General features: G+C 44.8%; 1 protein-coding gene across 4 annotated transcripts in view; it reads left to right on the forward strand.

The window, feature by feature from the left end:
• SFXN5 (sideroflexin 5) overlaps positions 1 to 12,877 on the forward strand; it is a 118,705-nt gene that overhangs the window by 20,549 nt on the left and 85,279 nt on the right. The window lies entirely within an intron of this gene.

Raw genomic sequence — 12,877 nt, forward strand, 5'->3', positions numbered from 1 at the left:
AAAAAAAAAAAATAAAACATTTACCATTATACCAGTGCCAAAAATTAAGGTTAAAGGGGGGGAGGATGATAAGGATTAGGCTAGGGTAATATAATTTCATTTTTTAAAAATATGTAGGAATTATGGCTAACTGAAATGTTGAGGGTTATATCTGGTTCTGGGGGGAAGGTAGGAGAATGTAGTACACATAGTATAACAACTTGAACGATTACTACTGAAACTGATAGTGTCCCGAAGTCTTTCTTTTTTGTTCATTAAATTAATTTAAAAATTTTTCAAAATTAATTTCATGTTTTTTCAAAGTAATATGTGTACATAATTTAAAAAGTCAACTACATAAAACCTCCCTAGTTGACCACCTCCCTACATTGACCACCTCCTTAAGTTGACCTAATTTTATAGACTAGACATGAACCACATGTTCTTATCAGTACAGTAGGCCTTGTTACTTATGTTGACCAGTTTGTTACAGTTCTTGGGTGGTCAACTTACAGAGGTTCTACTGTATTATTAAAGCACTTATAAGAAAAAATAGTACACTATGCATCCCTTCTAAATTCCCATTCTTGCTTCCCAGGAGCAAGTACTTTTAGCTGTTCCTCAGATAGAAATCTGTATTTCAAACTAATATGTTTATCTATACTGCTGTTTCTCAATTAGTTCTTTTGCACTACCTGTTACAGTAGTTGAGGATTCAGCTCTCTTATTAGCCATTCCTATAAACATCTTTCCCACAAAAATAGTAATCATGATTTTGGACCTATTCAGGATTCATACTATTACAATTATATAAATAGCATTTATTGCACAGTCAAGTTGGTTATGTCATGATTCTGTTTCTTCTTTTTTTCAACATTATATTTTATCTGGAGTTAATAATTGCCTCACTTTTTTTGTTGGTTTAATTTCCTTTGTATAATCTTTAACTCTTAATGTACCCTCTAGCAGCCTTTCAATGAAGTCACATACTACATAATGTTTTGGTCAATAACCGACTGCATATATGGAGGTGGTCTCCTAAGATTATAATGAAGCTGAAAAATTCTTTTCACCATAGTGACAAATTGATGATCTGGACTCTGTGTAGGCCTTGGCTAAGGTATGTGTTTGTGTCTTAGTTATTAGTTAGCATTAAATGAGTTTAAAAAGTAAAAAAGAGAGCCAGACACAGTGGCTCACACCTGTAATCCTAGCACTCTGGGAGGCTAAGGTGGATGGATCGCTTGAGCTCAGGAGTTCAAGACCAGCCTGCACAAAAGCAAGACCTCATCTCTACTGGAAAAAAATAGAGAAGAAAAAATCAGGCATTGTGACAGGCACCTGTAATCCCAGCTACTCAAGAGGATCACTTGAGCCCAAGAGTTTGAAGTTGCTGTGAACTAGGATACCAGGTCACTCTACCTAAGGGCATAGAGTAAGACTCTGTCTCAAAAAAAAAAAGTAAAAGCAGGGCAGTGCCTGTGGTTCAGAGGAATAGGGCGCGGACCCCACATGCTGGTGAGTTCAGACCCAGCCCCGGCCAAAAACTTCAAAAAAAAAAAAAAAAAAAGGTAAAAGAGAAAACAAAACAAACAAAAAATCCCAGAACTGGGTGGCGCCTGTGGCTCAAAGGAGTAGGGCACCGGCCTCATAGGCCGAAGGTGGCTGTTTCAAACCCAGCCGCAGCCAAAAACAGAACTTTTTTTTTTCACAGACAGAGTTTTACTTGGTCGCCCTCGATAGAGTGCTGTGGTGTCACAGTTCACAGCAAACTCCAGCTCTTGGGCTTAGGCAATTCTCTTGCCTCAGCCTCCTGTACCTGGGACTATAGGCACTGGCTACAACGCCAAGCTATTTTTTTGTTGCAATTTGGCCAGGGGTGGGTTTGAACCCACCACCCTTGGTATGTGGGGCCAGCGCCCTACTAACTGAGCCACAGGCGCCGCCCTGTCCCAGAACTTTTAAACTAGAAAAAATCTTATAGAATAAGGATTTAGGGGCAGCACCTGTGGCTCAGTGAGTAGGGCACCGGCCCTATATACCAAGGGTGGCAGGTTCAAACCCAGCCCTGGCCAAACTGCAACAAAAAATAGCTGGGCATTGTGGTGGGCACCTGTAGTCCCAGCTACTCAGGAGGCTGAGGCAAGAGAATCGCCTAACCCTAAGAGCTGGAAGTTGCTGTGAGCTGTGACACTACAGTGCTCTACCGAGGGCCACAAACTGAGACTCTGCTGCTAAACCGAAAAAAAAAAAAAAAAAGAGGAGCTGGCTGGCAGGTTTGAATCCAGCCCGGCCCGCCAAATAACAATGACAACTATAACCAAAAATTAGGTGGTGTTGTGGCAGGTGCCTGTAGTCCCAGCTACTTGGGAGGCTGAGGCAAGAGGATCACTTAAGCTCAAGAGTTTGAGGTTGCTGTGAGCTGTGATGCCATGGCACTCTACCCAGGACGACAGCTTGAGACTCTGTCTCAAAAAGAAAAATAAATAAATAAGAAGAAAGAAAATAATTTTGTACAGCTGGACAATGTGCATATGATTTAATCTAAGTATTATTACCAAAGAGTAAAAAGCTAAAAAAAAGTAAAAGTTCATGAACTAAAAAAGTTATAGTAAGCTACATTTAATTTATTATTGAAGAAATAAAACTATTTTTTTAGTGTAGCCTAAGTGTACATTGTTTATATAAAGTCCATGGCAGTGTCCAGTAATGACCTAGGTCTTCACATTCACTCAACACTCACTTGCTACTTACCAGAGCAACTTCTAGTCCCACAAGCTCCATTCATGGTAAGGGCCTCATACTGGTGTATCCTTTTAAAAATCTTTTATACTGGGGTGGTGCCTGTGGCTCAAAGGAGTAAGGTGCCAGCCCCATATGCTGGAGGTGGCAGGTTCAGACCCAGCCCTGGCCAAAAACTGCAAAAAAAAAAAAAAATCTTTTGTACTGTATTTTTATTATACCTTTCCTATGTTTAGGAAAATGATTACCCTGTGTTCCACTTGCCTATAGTACTCAGTGTAGTAAACGCTGTACAGGTTTGTAGCCCAGGAGCTGATAGGCTACACCAAATAGCCTAAGTGCATCGTAAGCTGCACCATCTAGGTTTGTGCAAGTACATTCTGTGATATTTCCATAATAAAGTGTCTAATGATGCATTTCTCAGAACTTGTCCCTGTTATTAAGTGGCATATGACTATATTTTCAGTGCCTTCTTTCAAACCGAAGAATGCTATTTTTCAGTTTCATCTTTTTTCCTTTTTTTTTTTTTTTTTAAAGAGACTGGCTTTCATTCTGTAGCCCAGGCTGGAGTGCAGTGGTGTGATCATAGCTCTCTGTAACCTTGAACTCCTGGATCCAAGCAATTCTCTCACATCAGCCTCCTGAGTAGCTAGGACTTACAGATGCAAGCCATTGCACACAGCTATATATATATATATATATTTTTTTTTTTTACATATACATGTGTTTGTTAGATTTCCATTGTTTGCCTTCACAAAATTAAAAAGGCTTAAAATTTAATAACAATAACAATGTTTAAGATAGAACTAGAAACAAAACCTTGTAAAGAACAAACAAACATAAATACATTCAGAAAAGAAATCAAACAATTGCTGCATTGAAATATTACATAGCTGTATTTTTTTTTTTTTTTAATTTTTTTGTACAGAGAGGGTTTTGCTATGTTGCCTAAGCTGGTCTCAAACTCCTGGCTTCAAGCAGTCTTCTCATCTCAGTCTTCCAAAGTGCTAGGTTTATAGGTGTGAGCGACCATGCCCAGCCTCAGTTCCATTTTTTGGGGGGGGGGGGATGGCTACCTTCCACCACCTCCATGTTTTCGTTTTCCTTGGTGTATGAACACCTCTTCTAGTAGCTTCTTGAAAAAGGGTAAATGGGAAGAAAGTTTGGAGTCTTTTTATAATATGTCTAAAAAATTGTAATTCTGCACTCAGCCTTAATTGACAGTTTGGCTGAGGAGAAAATTCTAGGTTGACAATCATTTTTCTTCAGATTTTTGAAGACCATTGCGCTATTTTCTTCTGGGTTCCAATATAGCTGTTGAAAAACCTGATGCTGTTTTATTCCTGAGTCTTTGTAAGTGGTTTGTTTTCTTTCTTTGGAAATATTTAGGATCATCTCTTTATTTGTGAAATTTACTTCTGAAATTCCACAACAGTAACTTTTAAAAAATTCATTACTTTGGAATTCTCAGTTATGTCTTTCAGTCTGAAGACTCCTGTCTTTCAGTTATAGAAAATTATTTAATACTATTTCTTTGATAATTTATTCTTATTCTGGAACTCTTACTAGTCAAATATTGTATATTTTAGGCTGACACTCAGACTTTCTTTTCTTTTTTCTCTACTGTCTTATCACTATAAATGTGGGGCCAGGGCCTGGGGAATAGAGCAAAGAAGAAGCTGGGTGAGGTTCTTGCCTCATGGACTCCCATCCTGCACCCCAGAAACCAGGCAGTGACAGTGAGAACACACAGTTCTGTGGGAGAGCCACAGGAGGAGTAGCCCACCCAGACTCAGGGTATCCTTGTGTTAGATGTAGATTCCTATGTTAGGTGAGGGGTGAGAAGAGGGCCTGTGAGGAGGGGGCTCTGGGTAGCAGGGGTCCAGCCAAGAAGCACATTGTGGTGTGGGTAGAGGGAGCTAGCCCTGCAGTGGGAGTGGTTGAAGTGAATGTGCTAGGCTGAAGGGCAGTGTGAAGGGAGGGCAAATGCACAGGTGGATTCAGCACCTGACCAGATGCCCTTTGTGTAGGGCCCTGGGGAAGTGATATGACATGGTGCAGCGTCCACTTATGTGGACCTGTCTTCAGGCATTTGCACCATGCACTGAGTCATGGGCAGCCACCAGCAGGGAGGGCAGGCTACACCCTTCTCATTCCTGGGCAGTGGTACTTTTCTCTGGCCATGGGCACTGGAAAGCCTGGGCCTGATCCACCCCTCTGCAGGCCAAAGTAGTCCTCAGACCTCTTGTGTTCTTTTCAGACATGTCAAGGGGGGATCCAGCCTCCAAACTCTTCCAGACCCTGTGTCTGCTCTGGGCCCGTGTTCCCACTGCTCCATTCTTGCTGCAGTTGGCTTCTTGGGACCCCTTTCTGCTCCCAGATTTGGGGAATGAGGCCCATTTCCTCCTCTTTGCTCTCTTTAGTAGCTTAAAGCTGCCTGCCCTGTTTCCTGGGCCCTCTTTGTTTTCTGTTCTGAAAGTCCCCAACGTGGCTCCAGGGAGCTGGAGAGGAAGAAAACTGGGGGGGTAGCTTGGCACTAGCTGTGCTTTCTGATTCTGGCTCATGTTGGTGATACCTGAAGTGTCCTTCTAGAGGCCGGGTAGCATAGTCCTCTAGGTGTGAGCCTGCTGCTATGGCCTTTAGAGACAAGGCCTCCTTTTCCCTCCCTTCCCCATCCTCCCTGGCTCCCCAGGGAACAGAGGTTGGGCTTTGCATCAGCTCTAGTGGTGCTTCTTTCCCTGGGCCTTAGACTTCAAAGCCACACCTTCCTCTGGCCTCCACAGACCCAGGAGCAGAGGACACAGGTAATGACAGGTCAGCTCAGAACTTAGGAAGCCTCAGGGGCTGTGGCCCAGGCAGCCCCTGTTTAAGAGTCGTGTCTGTGCCATCTGAAGAGGCCCAGGGTGGTTCTTGGTCTCAGGAGACCTCACCTGCAGATATGCACAAGTGTATCCATTACTTGTTTATTCCTGATGCTTTGTTTTGGTCTTCTGTTAGGGAGGGCTGGTATCTCTTTCTGAGACTGTTATTAGAACAGCGGTTCTCAACCTGTGGGTTGCGACCCACAGGAACTGTATTAAAGGGTTGCAGCATTAGAAAGGTTGAGAACCACTGTATTAGAAGGTTGCTGTACCAACAAATAATTAGTCCTGAGGATAAAACAAAAATAAATATAATTTATGTTTTCAGCTCAGCAGGTATAAATTTGATGTGCTGTGAGCCCTAATAAGGGCTGTAGCTTTCAATTAAACAATAAAGCCATAGTTGAGCAAAAACATAAGCATAGGCACAACCACCTAAGTTTCGATGCTGACTCTGATTTGTGCACTTGTCTGTGCACCCCTCTGCAGCCTTCTGGAGCTTTGCCAGAATGGCTTGGTGTGGATGGAGATGGGTGGATTTAATATGGAAGACCCCTCCCTATGGCGAGCCACCACTGGCTGCTTGCCTACCAAGTGCTGGGCACTGCAACGAGCACTTTACACACACTATCTCAATTACTCTTCATAGAAACCTATCCTTGATACCTGTATCAACTCCATTGTATAAGCCAGAAAACCGAGGCTCAGAGAAATTGCACTTCTTGCCTAAGGTCCCATAGCTAGTATGTGGTGGGACTGGGATCTGGCACTGGGCCCTCTTAAACCAGTGGGAGGGATGTTTTCTGTAACTCACAGACAAAAGCTGAGAAGTAGAATGGAAAGGAGAAACATATGTATGTAGGGGGAAGTGGAGAAGGAGAAGGGGAGAGTAGCAGACATAAATGAGATGAGACAGAGAAAGCTGGAAGGAAGTTGATTAGTTACAGGCTAGATTGTGAAAGTTTTGAAAACCTGGCAGAGAAGCTGGATGTGTCGTGTGGGGTAAGAGGAAGCTACTGAAAACTCTTGAGCATGGGAGTAGCATAACAGTGGCACTGTGGCAGTATTAGTCAGTGGCAGGGCCAGGTGGACTGAGGATGATGAATAAGTGCCATTACAAAAACTGGCTTGGGGGTGGCGCCTGTGGCTCAAAGGAGTAGGGCACGGGCCCCATAAACCAAGGAAGTGGTGGGTTCAAACCCAGCCCTGGCCAAAAATAAAAAACTGGCCTGGAAGCTAGTGGAGTATTTGGGAGTATGGTAAGCAGGTCCTTGGGAACCACTGCAGCATCCTGAGTGGTGGTTCTTGTCCATCTTTCTCTATTCCCCAGAGGCTGGGAACTGGCCAACCTCTTCTATTAAGTTCCCACTCTGCATTTGGCATAACGTTCCAGCTGCTCAGAGCCCCTATGCAGAATGGATTTCTGCCCTCGGCCTCCAAGGAGAAAGGGCCTCTGGCTTGCAAGAAACATTGCAAGTCTTCTTCTCTGGCAGAGAGGAAATGGGGTCAGCTGTGTTTGGGCTTGGCTGAAAATAGAGTAAATACCAGAGGCTTAAAATACTTGTACCCCAAATCTTCTGTGGGTGTCAGCAGGTTTGTTAGGATCTGGCTGAGGGAAGGGGCTGACCCACCAGACTTACCCTGACTTCTAGCTGTGGGCTCTGGGAATCTGGATGGGCACCTTGCCCCTTTGGGCCAGCCCTGGCCTGGCCCTTGCTGTTAGCATAGAACAGGCAAATACGTAATCAGTATGAGCTGAGGCACTTGCATGATGTGTTAAGTGTTGGATTGGGTGCTGGGTCACTGCAGTGGCCTCCTGGATGATCTCCACATTATACCTGGGACCCCCTGCCCCTCTGTCTGTTCACAGTACAGCAGTGGAAGTGATCTGTGAAAACACACATAACATTGTTCCTCTGCTGCAGGGTCTCTCAGACTCAGCACCATTGGCATTTGGGGCCAGACACACTGGGGATGTTTAGCAGCACCCCTGGCTTTGGTCTGGCAGACACAAGTAGCTCCCCTTCTGTAGTCATGACAATTACAAATGTCTCCAGATGTTGCCAAATGTCCCCTGTGTGCAAAAGTCCACTCCCCTATAGTTTAACTATAGTAGAAACTCTGTAGTTTTTCACTTAGTGTAAAAACCATAGTTCTTAACTTGGCCTACAAAGCCTTTCTCATTCCTCTTCAGCCTTTTCTCCTACAACTCTCTCCCTATTCAGTCCACTACCATCACACTGGCCTCCTTGCTGTCCCTCAAACATGCCAGACAGGCCCACTTCTGCTTCAGGGTGTAACTGCCTTTTCTGCCATCCATAGCACTCACTCACTAGATATCTGTGTGGCTCACTGCCTCCTTCACGTGTTCCCTCCAGTGCCACCTCAGTGAGACCTGCCCTAGCCACTTATTGCTATAACTTCTGTCCCCACTGACAGCTCACACTCCCTGTCCTCTGCCCTGTCCCACTTTCCCCCGCAACCCTGTAACATACCAGAGGGTCTATGTAGTTGTTGTTTTTATTGCTTATTGTCTGTCTGTCCACATTAACCTGTGTTTTTCACCCATGCATCTATCCTTAGTGCCTAGAGCAGTGCTGAGCACATAGCAGATGCTCAATAAATATTTGTTAAATAAATGAATTATTAATTTATACAACAACCTAGAAAGTATTCATACCCTCATATTACAAATAAGGACATGTAGGCTCAGAAAGAGTAAATAAAGTGCTCTAAATCTCATGGCCAGCAAGTGGGAGATCTGGAATTCAAACCCAGGTCTTCACAGAGACAAGCTGCACGTGTAAGGAAATTGCAGTTGCCGCCATGTGCCGTGCTGCAGAGCTGGGCGGAGAGTCTCTCCTCTCTTGTGCATCTATAGAATTGGGGGGTCCCTTTACCCTACATAGACTTGCGACAGGTACACATGACCTGCGAGTAACCATGGCAACAGAATTAATGGTGAGGTATAATGTGACTGGCCCAACTGATAAATTAGGAAGTTTTTTTTGTTTGTTTTATGGAGGCATTCTTTGCCTTACAGAAGGATCCCCTTCAGGCTCTGTTTAATTACCTTCTGGAGGTTGTTTTAAATAGGCTCTGTCTTTGCTGCCTTGGGAAGTTTGGAGAAGCAGCTTGGAAGGAGGCAGAGGGGAAGAAGAGCGAGCCAGGCTGGGGGTGGGGCTGGGCAGTTACTCCTCCCTGTGGGTGGGTGGGGGCCTGCCCTGCTCTGCTGGAGAAGGCAGGGCTTAGGAGTCAGCCATGCCCTTGAAGCATATTTGGGATGCACCCCTCTGCCCCGCCTTGGTCTCCACACTAAGCCACACTAAGGTTCAGATCAGTTCAGATGGCAGCTCAGCTGAGGTGCTGGCTGTTTTTGAAATCAGTAAACTTTTGCAATATCCCAGCCACCTCTCACCCACACTGCTTCCCCATACCTCTTCTCTGTCCTCATTCACCAAATTGAGAAACCACACATGGTTCAAAGTCTCCTCTCTACACTGATAGCTGGTACGTCCTCAGGGGTTAGGGCTGCATATTTTTATGTTTAGCCAGAGGCACAAAGGAAATGAGCTGAGCCCAAATGACATCAGGTCATAAGTAGGAGTTGTACTTTGAAGTGGAAATACTTTAGTGGGAATGCTTTAGTGGGCTGACAGGAGATACTGGGGGGACCCTGTCCTAAAGTCCCAGTGTGGATGGCCCACCCACTGCATTTCACCATTGAATGCTTTACATCCCAGGATCATCCTCCCCTGTAAGCTGTTTGCAGGATTGGCTGGCAAAACTTCAAAGTAACAGACAGCTCTTGGCTTGCAGGGGCTGTTTCTGCATTCAACATTTAATCCATGGGTCCAGCAGGTTCCAGGGAAAAGCCTAGACCCAAGGAGTCAGATCGGAGTCCTGTCTTGGTCTCCACGTAAGCTGGGCCTGGCATCACAGGTTGTTGAAGAGTAATGGGTTCTGGAGAGACTTGCTTCTACTTGCTGCCCCTTCTTTTACCTGATTAATTTTGAGAACAGTGTAAGTCTAAGGTGTAAGGTGACTTGCACAGGAAGATCTTGCAAATTCGTGACTTAGCCAAGGCCAAATCCGTGAACCTGACTGTTGTCACTGCAGCATTGAGATGAGAGGAACACAGACGGACAAGATCAGATCATACCTGGCAATTTTCACTGAAAATGAAGATGTTATACTTACCTGGCAGGGGAGATATCATGATCATAGAAATGAAGATGTTCCTCTTACCTTCCCTAAAGCCCTCCATGGCTGGTGCCTTTCCAGATGCCACCTGAAGAGCCTCAAGCACCATTTCAGCTTCTAGTCCCTTCTTTCTTCCCTGGAAAGCTTTCCTTGATGTCTTGGGAGGTAGTTTCCTATAACCCCAAATATGTTATATTAGTTAGATTAATAGTAGCTGGCCATTGTAAGAAAAAGATCCTCAAATACACTAGCTTAAATATAATAAGACAGTTTATTTCTCTCCCATGCGGCAGTTGGAGTTCTAGGTGGGCAAGTGGCTCTGCTCCACAGGATCACCAGGAACCTAGGGTGTTTCTCTACCATCTCCTTGGGCCTTGTCCTGTTTGCATGGCCGAGGCTGGGTTACAGCCATGTCCTTGCTCTGGCTCACAGGAAAAGGAAAATTCACACTGGGCCTGGAAAAGCACATTACTTCCCCTCAGATGTCACTGGGGGGCTTAGTCACATGGACATGCCTTTAGGCAAAGGAGGCTGGGAAACGTAGTGCAGCAGGCCAGCCACCTGCCAGCTACTGTTCTATAATTGGACATAAGGGACATGGGTTTTGTTGCATAGTTCAAGATCAGTGCTGTGTAGGCTTGGAAGTTGTGTACCTTCTTTCTTTTTTATTTAGTGGTTACCTTTAATTTTTTTAACAATTTTTTGAGTAAGTAATATATGAATAAAATACAGAATCCTAAATGTATGAAAAGAATAGAGAACTAAAAAGGGTCTCCTGGCTCAGCACCTGTAGCTCAAGCAGCTAAGGCGCCAAACACATACACCAGAGCTGGCGGGTTTGAATCCAGCCTGGGCCTGCCAAACGACAATGACAACTACAACCAAAAAGTAGCCCGGTGTTGTGGCAGGTGCCTGTAGTCTGAGCTACTTGAGAGGCTGAGGCAAAATAATCACTTAAGCCCAGGAGTTGGAGGTTGCTGTGAGCTGTGATGCCATGGCACTTTACCCAGGGTGATAACTTGAGGCTCTGTCTCAATAAAAAGGTCTCCTTTTCCCTGTCCCCTAATTGCCTACTTCCCCTCCCTGCAATAATCATCAGTTTCTTCCAGTTCTTCACTGGAGCATCATTTGTAATAGCAAAAATATAAGACAGTCACAAATATTATGATTCCACTAGAATGAGGTACCTACTGCCATCAAAGTCATAGGACAGAAAGTAGAATGGTTGTTTCCAGGAGCTAGGGTAGGAATGGGGAGTTAGTTTAATGGGTACAGAGTTTCATTTGGGAAAGATGAAAAAGTTTTGGAGGTGGATGGTGGTGATGGCTGCACACATATAAATGTACTTAATGCCAGAGAACTACTCACTTAAAAGTGCCTAAGATGGTACATGTTATGTTATGTGTATTTTGCCACAGTAAAACAAAAGCTTGGAAATAGCCTTAAAGTCCATCAATAGGGGACATTTCATACTATAGTCATTCAAGGTTTCTGTTAGGAAAAATAAGGCTACTTCCTGTGTATTGGTATAGAAAGATCTCCAAAATACACTACAAGCCTGAGGGGCAGAACAGTGTGCAGGGGTGTGCTAGCATTTAACAATGGGTGTATGAAGTGGTTAAGAGTGGAGTCTCTGGCTTGGTGCCTGTGGCTCAAGTGGCTAAGGCGCCAGCCACATACACCTGAGCTGGTGGGTTCAAATCCAGCCCAGGCCCACCAAACAACAATGACAACTGCAACCAAAAAATAGCTGTGCATTGTGGCGGGCGCCTGTAGTCCCAGCTACTTGGGAGGTAGAGGCAAGAGAATGGCTTGAGCCCAGAAGCTGGAGGTTGCTGTGAGCTGTAATGCCATGGCACTCTACCCAGGGTGACAGCTTGAGGCTCTGTCTCAAAAGAAAAAAAAAAGAGTGGAGTCTCTAGAACCAGACTTGGTTTCAAATCCCAGCTATGCTGTGGAACCTTGGACAAGTTACTTAATCTTTTTGAGCCTCAGTTTCCACATCTATAAAATGGGAGATACATTAGTGCCTACCTTCTAGGGCTGTTGAGGGGACTAAATAAGTTAATAGATATGGAGCCCCTAGAAGATACCTGGCCCTTAGTCTGACATATAGTACGTGCTTACTAAATGTGAATGGATGAATGAATGAATGAAGCTGAGTTAGAGGTCATGAGCTGTAGTTCTGACTCCACCTCTGTGAACTTGGACATGGCTCTCAGCTTTGTTCTTCTCATCTGTTCTATAGGAACAGGTACCTGAGTATGAGAATCAAATAATTAATGGGAGGAAAAGTACTCAGCAAAACAAAAGTGTGGAATTATCATATGAGACTTTACCATTGCCTTTCATCTGTGGTACTAACCTACTAGCCACGTGTGTGGTGGTGGTGTTTGCAGGGTAGACACATTTCTGTAGGCTCTGGGTTCCTGGCCTTCTTGCACTCTGCCTTTGCTGGTGAGCCAGCCACTGCCTGACTCCCCATTGCTGTTCCCTGGGTGAGGGTGGAGGAGGCAGTTCTTGAATCTGAGGGACATAGGTATAGTTATAGCTTATAGCCTCAGGCCTGGTCATCACCCTGGTCAACCTCAGACACTGATCTGCTCCAGAGAGGTCCCTAGAGAGCAGAGAAGCCCCATGCCTGGAGGCCAGGAGGCCTGAGTGGCTGTCTGCATGCCGTCCCCTGGGACCCTGGCTTAGTCACTTAGTCTCTCTGAGGTGAGCAGCTACCTGCTTCACATGCATGGTGGAAGAATGACATAATAGAGATGAAGTTACCTTGAAATATGAGTAAATCCTTTAAAAAACTATTGCTCACTGGAATTGCGTCCCCTCTATTTTAGGCAAATATATCGAGCACATTCTGTGAGTCACATTATTTATACATGCATGTCTCATTCAAGACTCTATTAGATTAAGCCAAGTGCTGGAACAAATAACCCCCAGATTTCAAGGGTTTACCACAGTAACATCGACTTCTCATTCATATCTGAATTCAGTGCAACCCGGGGACTTGGCAGGTGCCAAGTTGAAGGACTGGCCCTAGTTTGCCCCCCGGCTTTACCATCTTCTAGGTCCTCACTGTTGTCCAT

The sequence above is a fragment of the Otolemur garnettii genome, unplaced genomic scaffold (assembly GCF_000181295.1).
Source record: "Otolemur garnettii isolate 467f Iridium unplaced genomic scaffold, OtoGar3 scaffold00068, whole genome shotgun sequence".
Classification (NCBI taxonomy): Eukaryota; Metazoa; Chordata; class Mammalia; order Primates; family Galagidae; genus Otolemur; species Otolemur garnettii.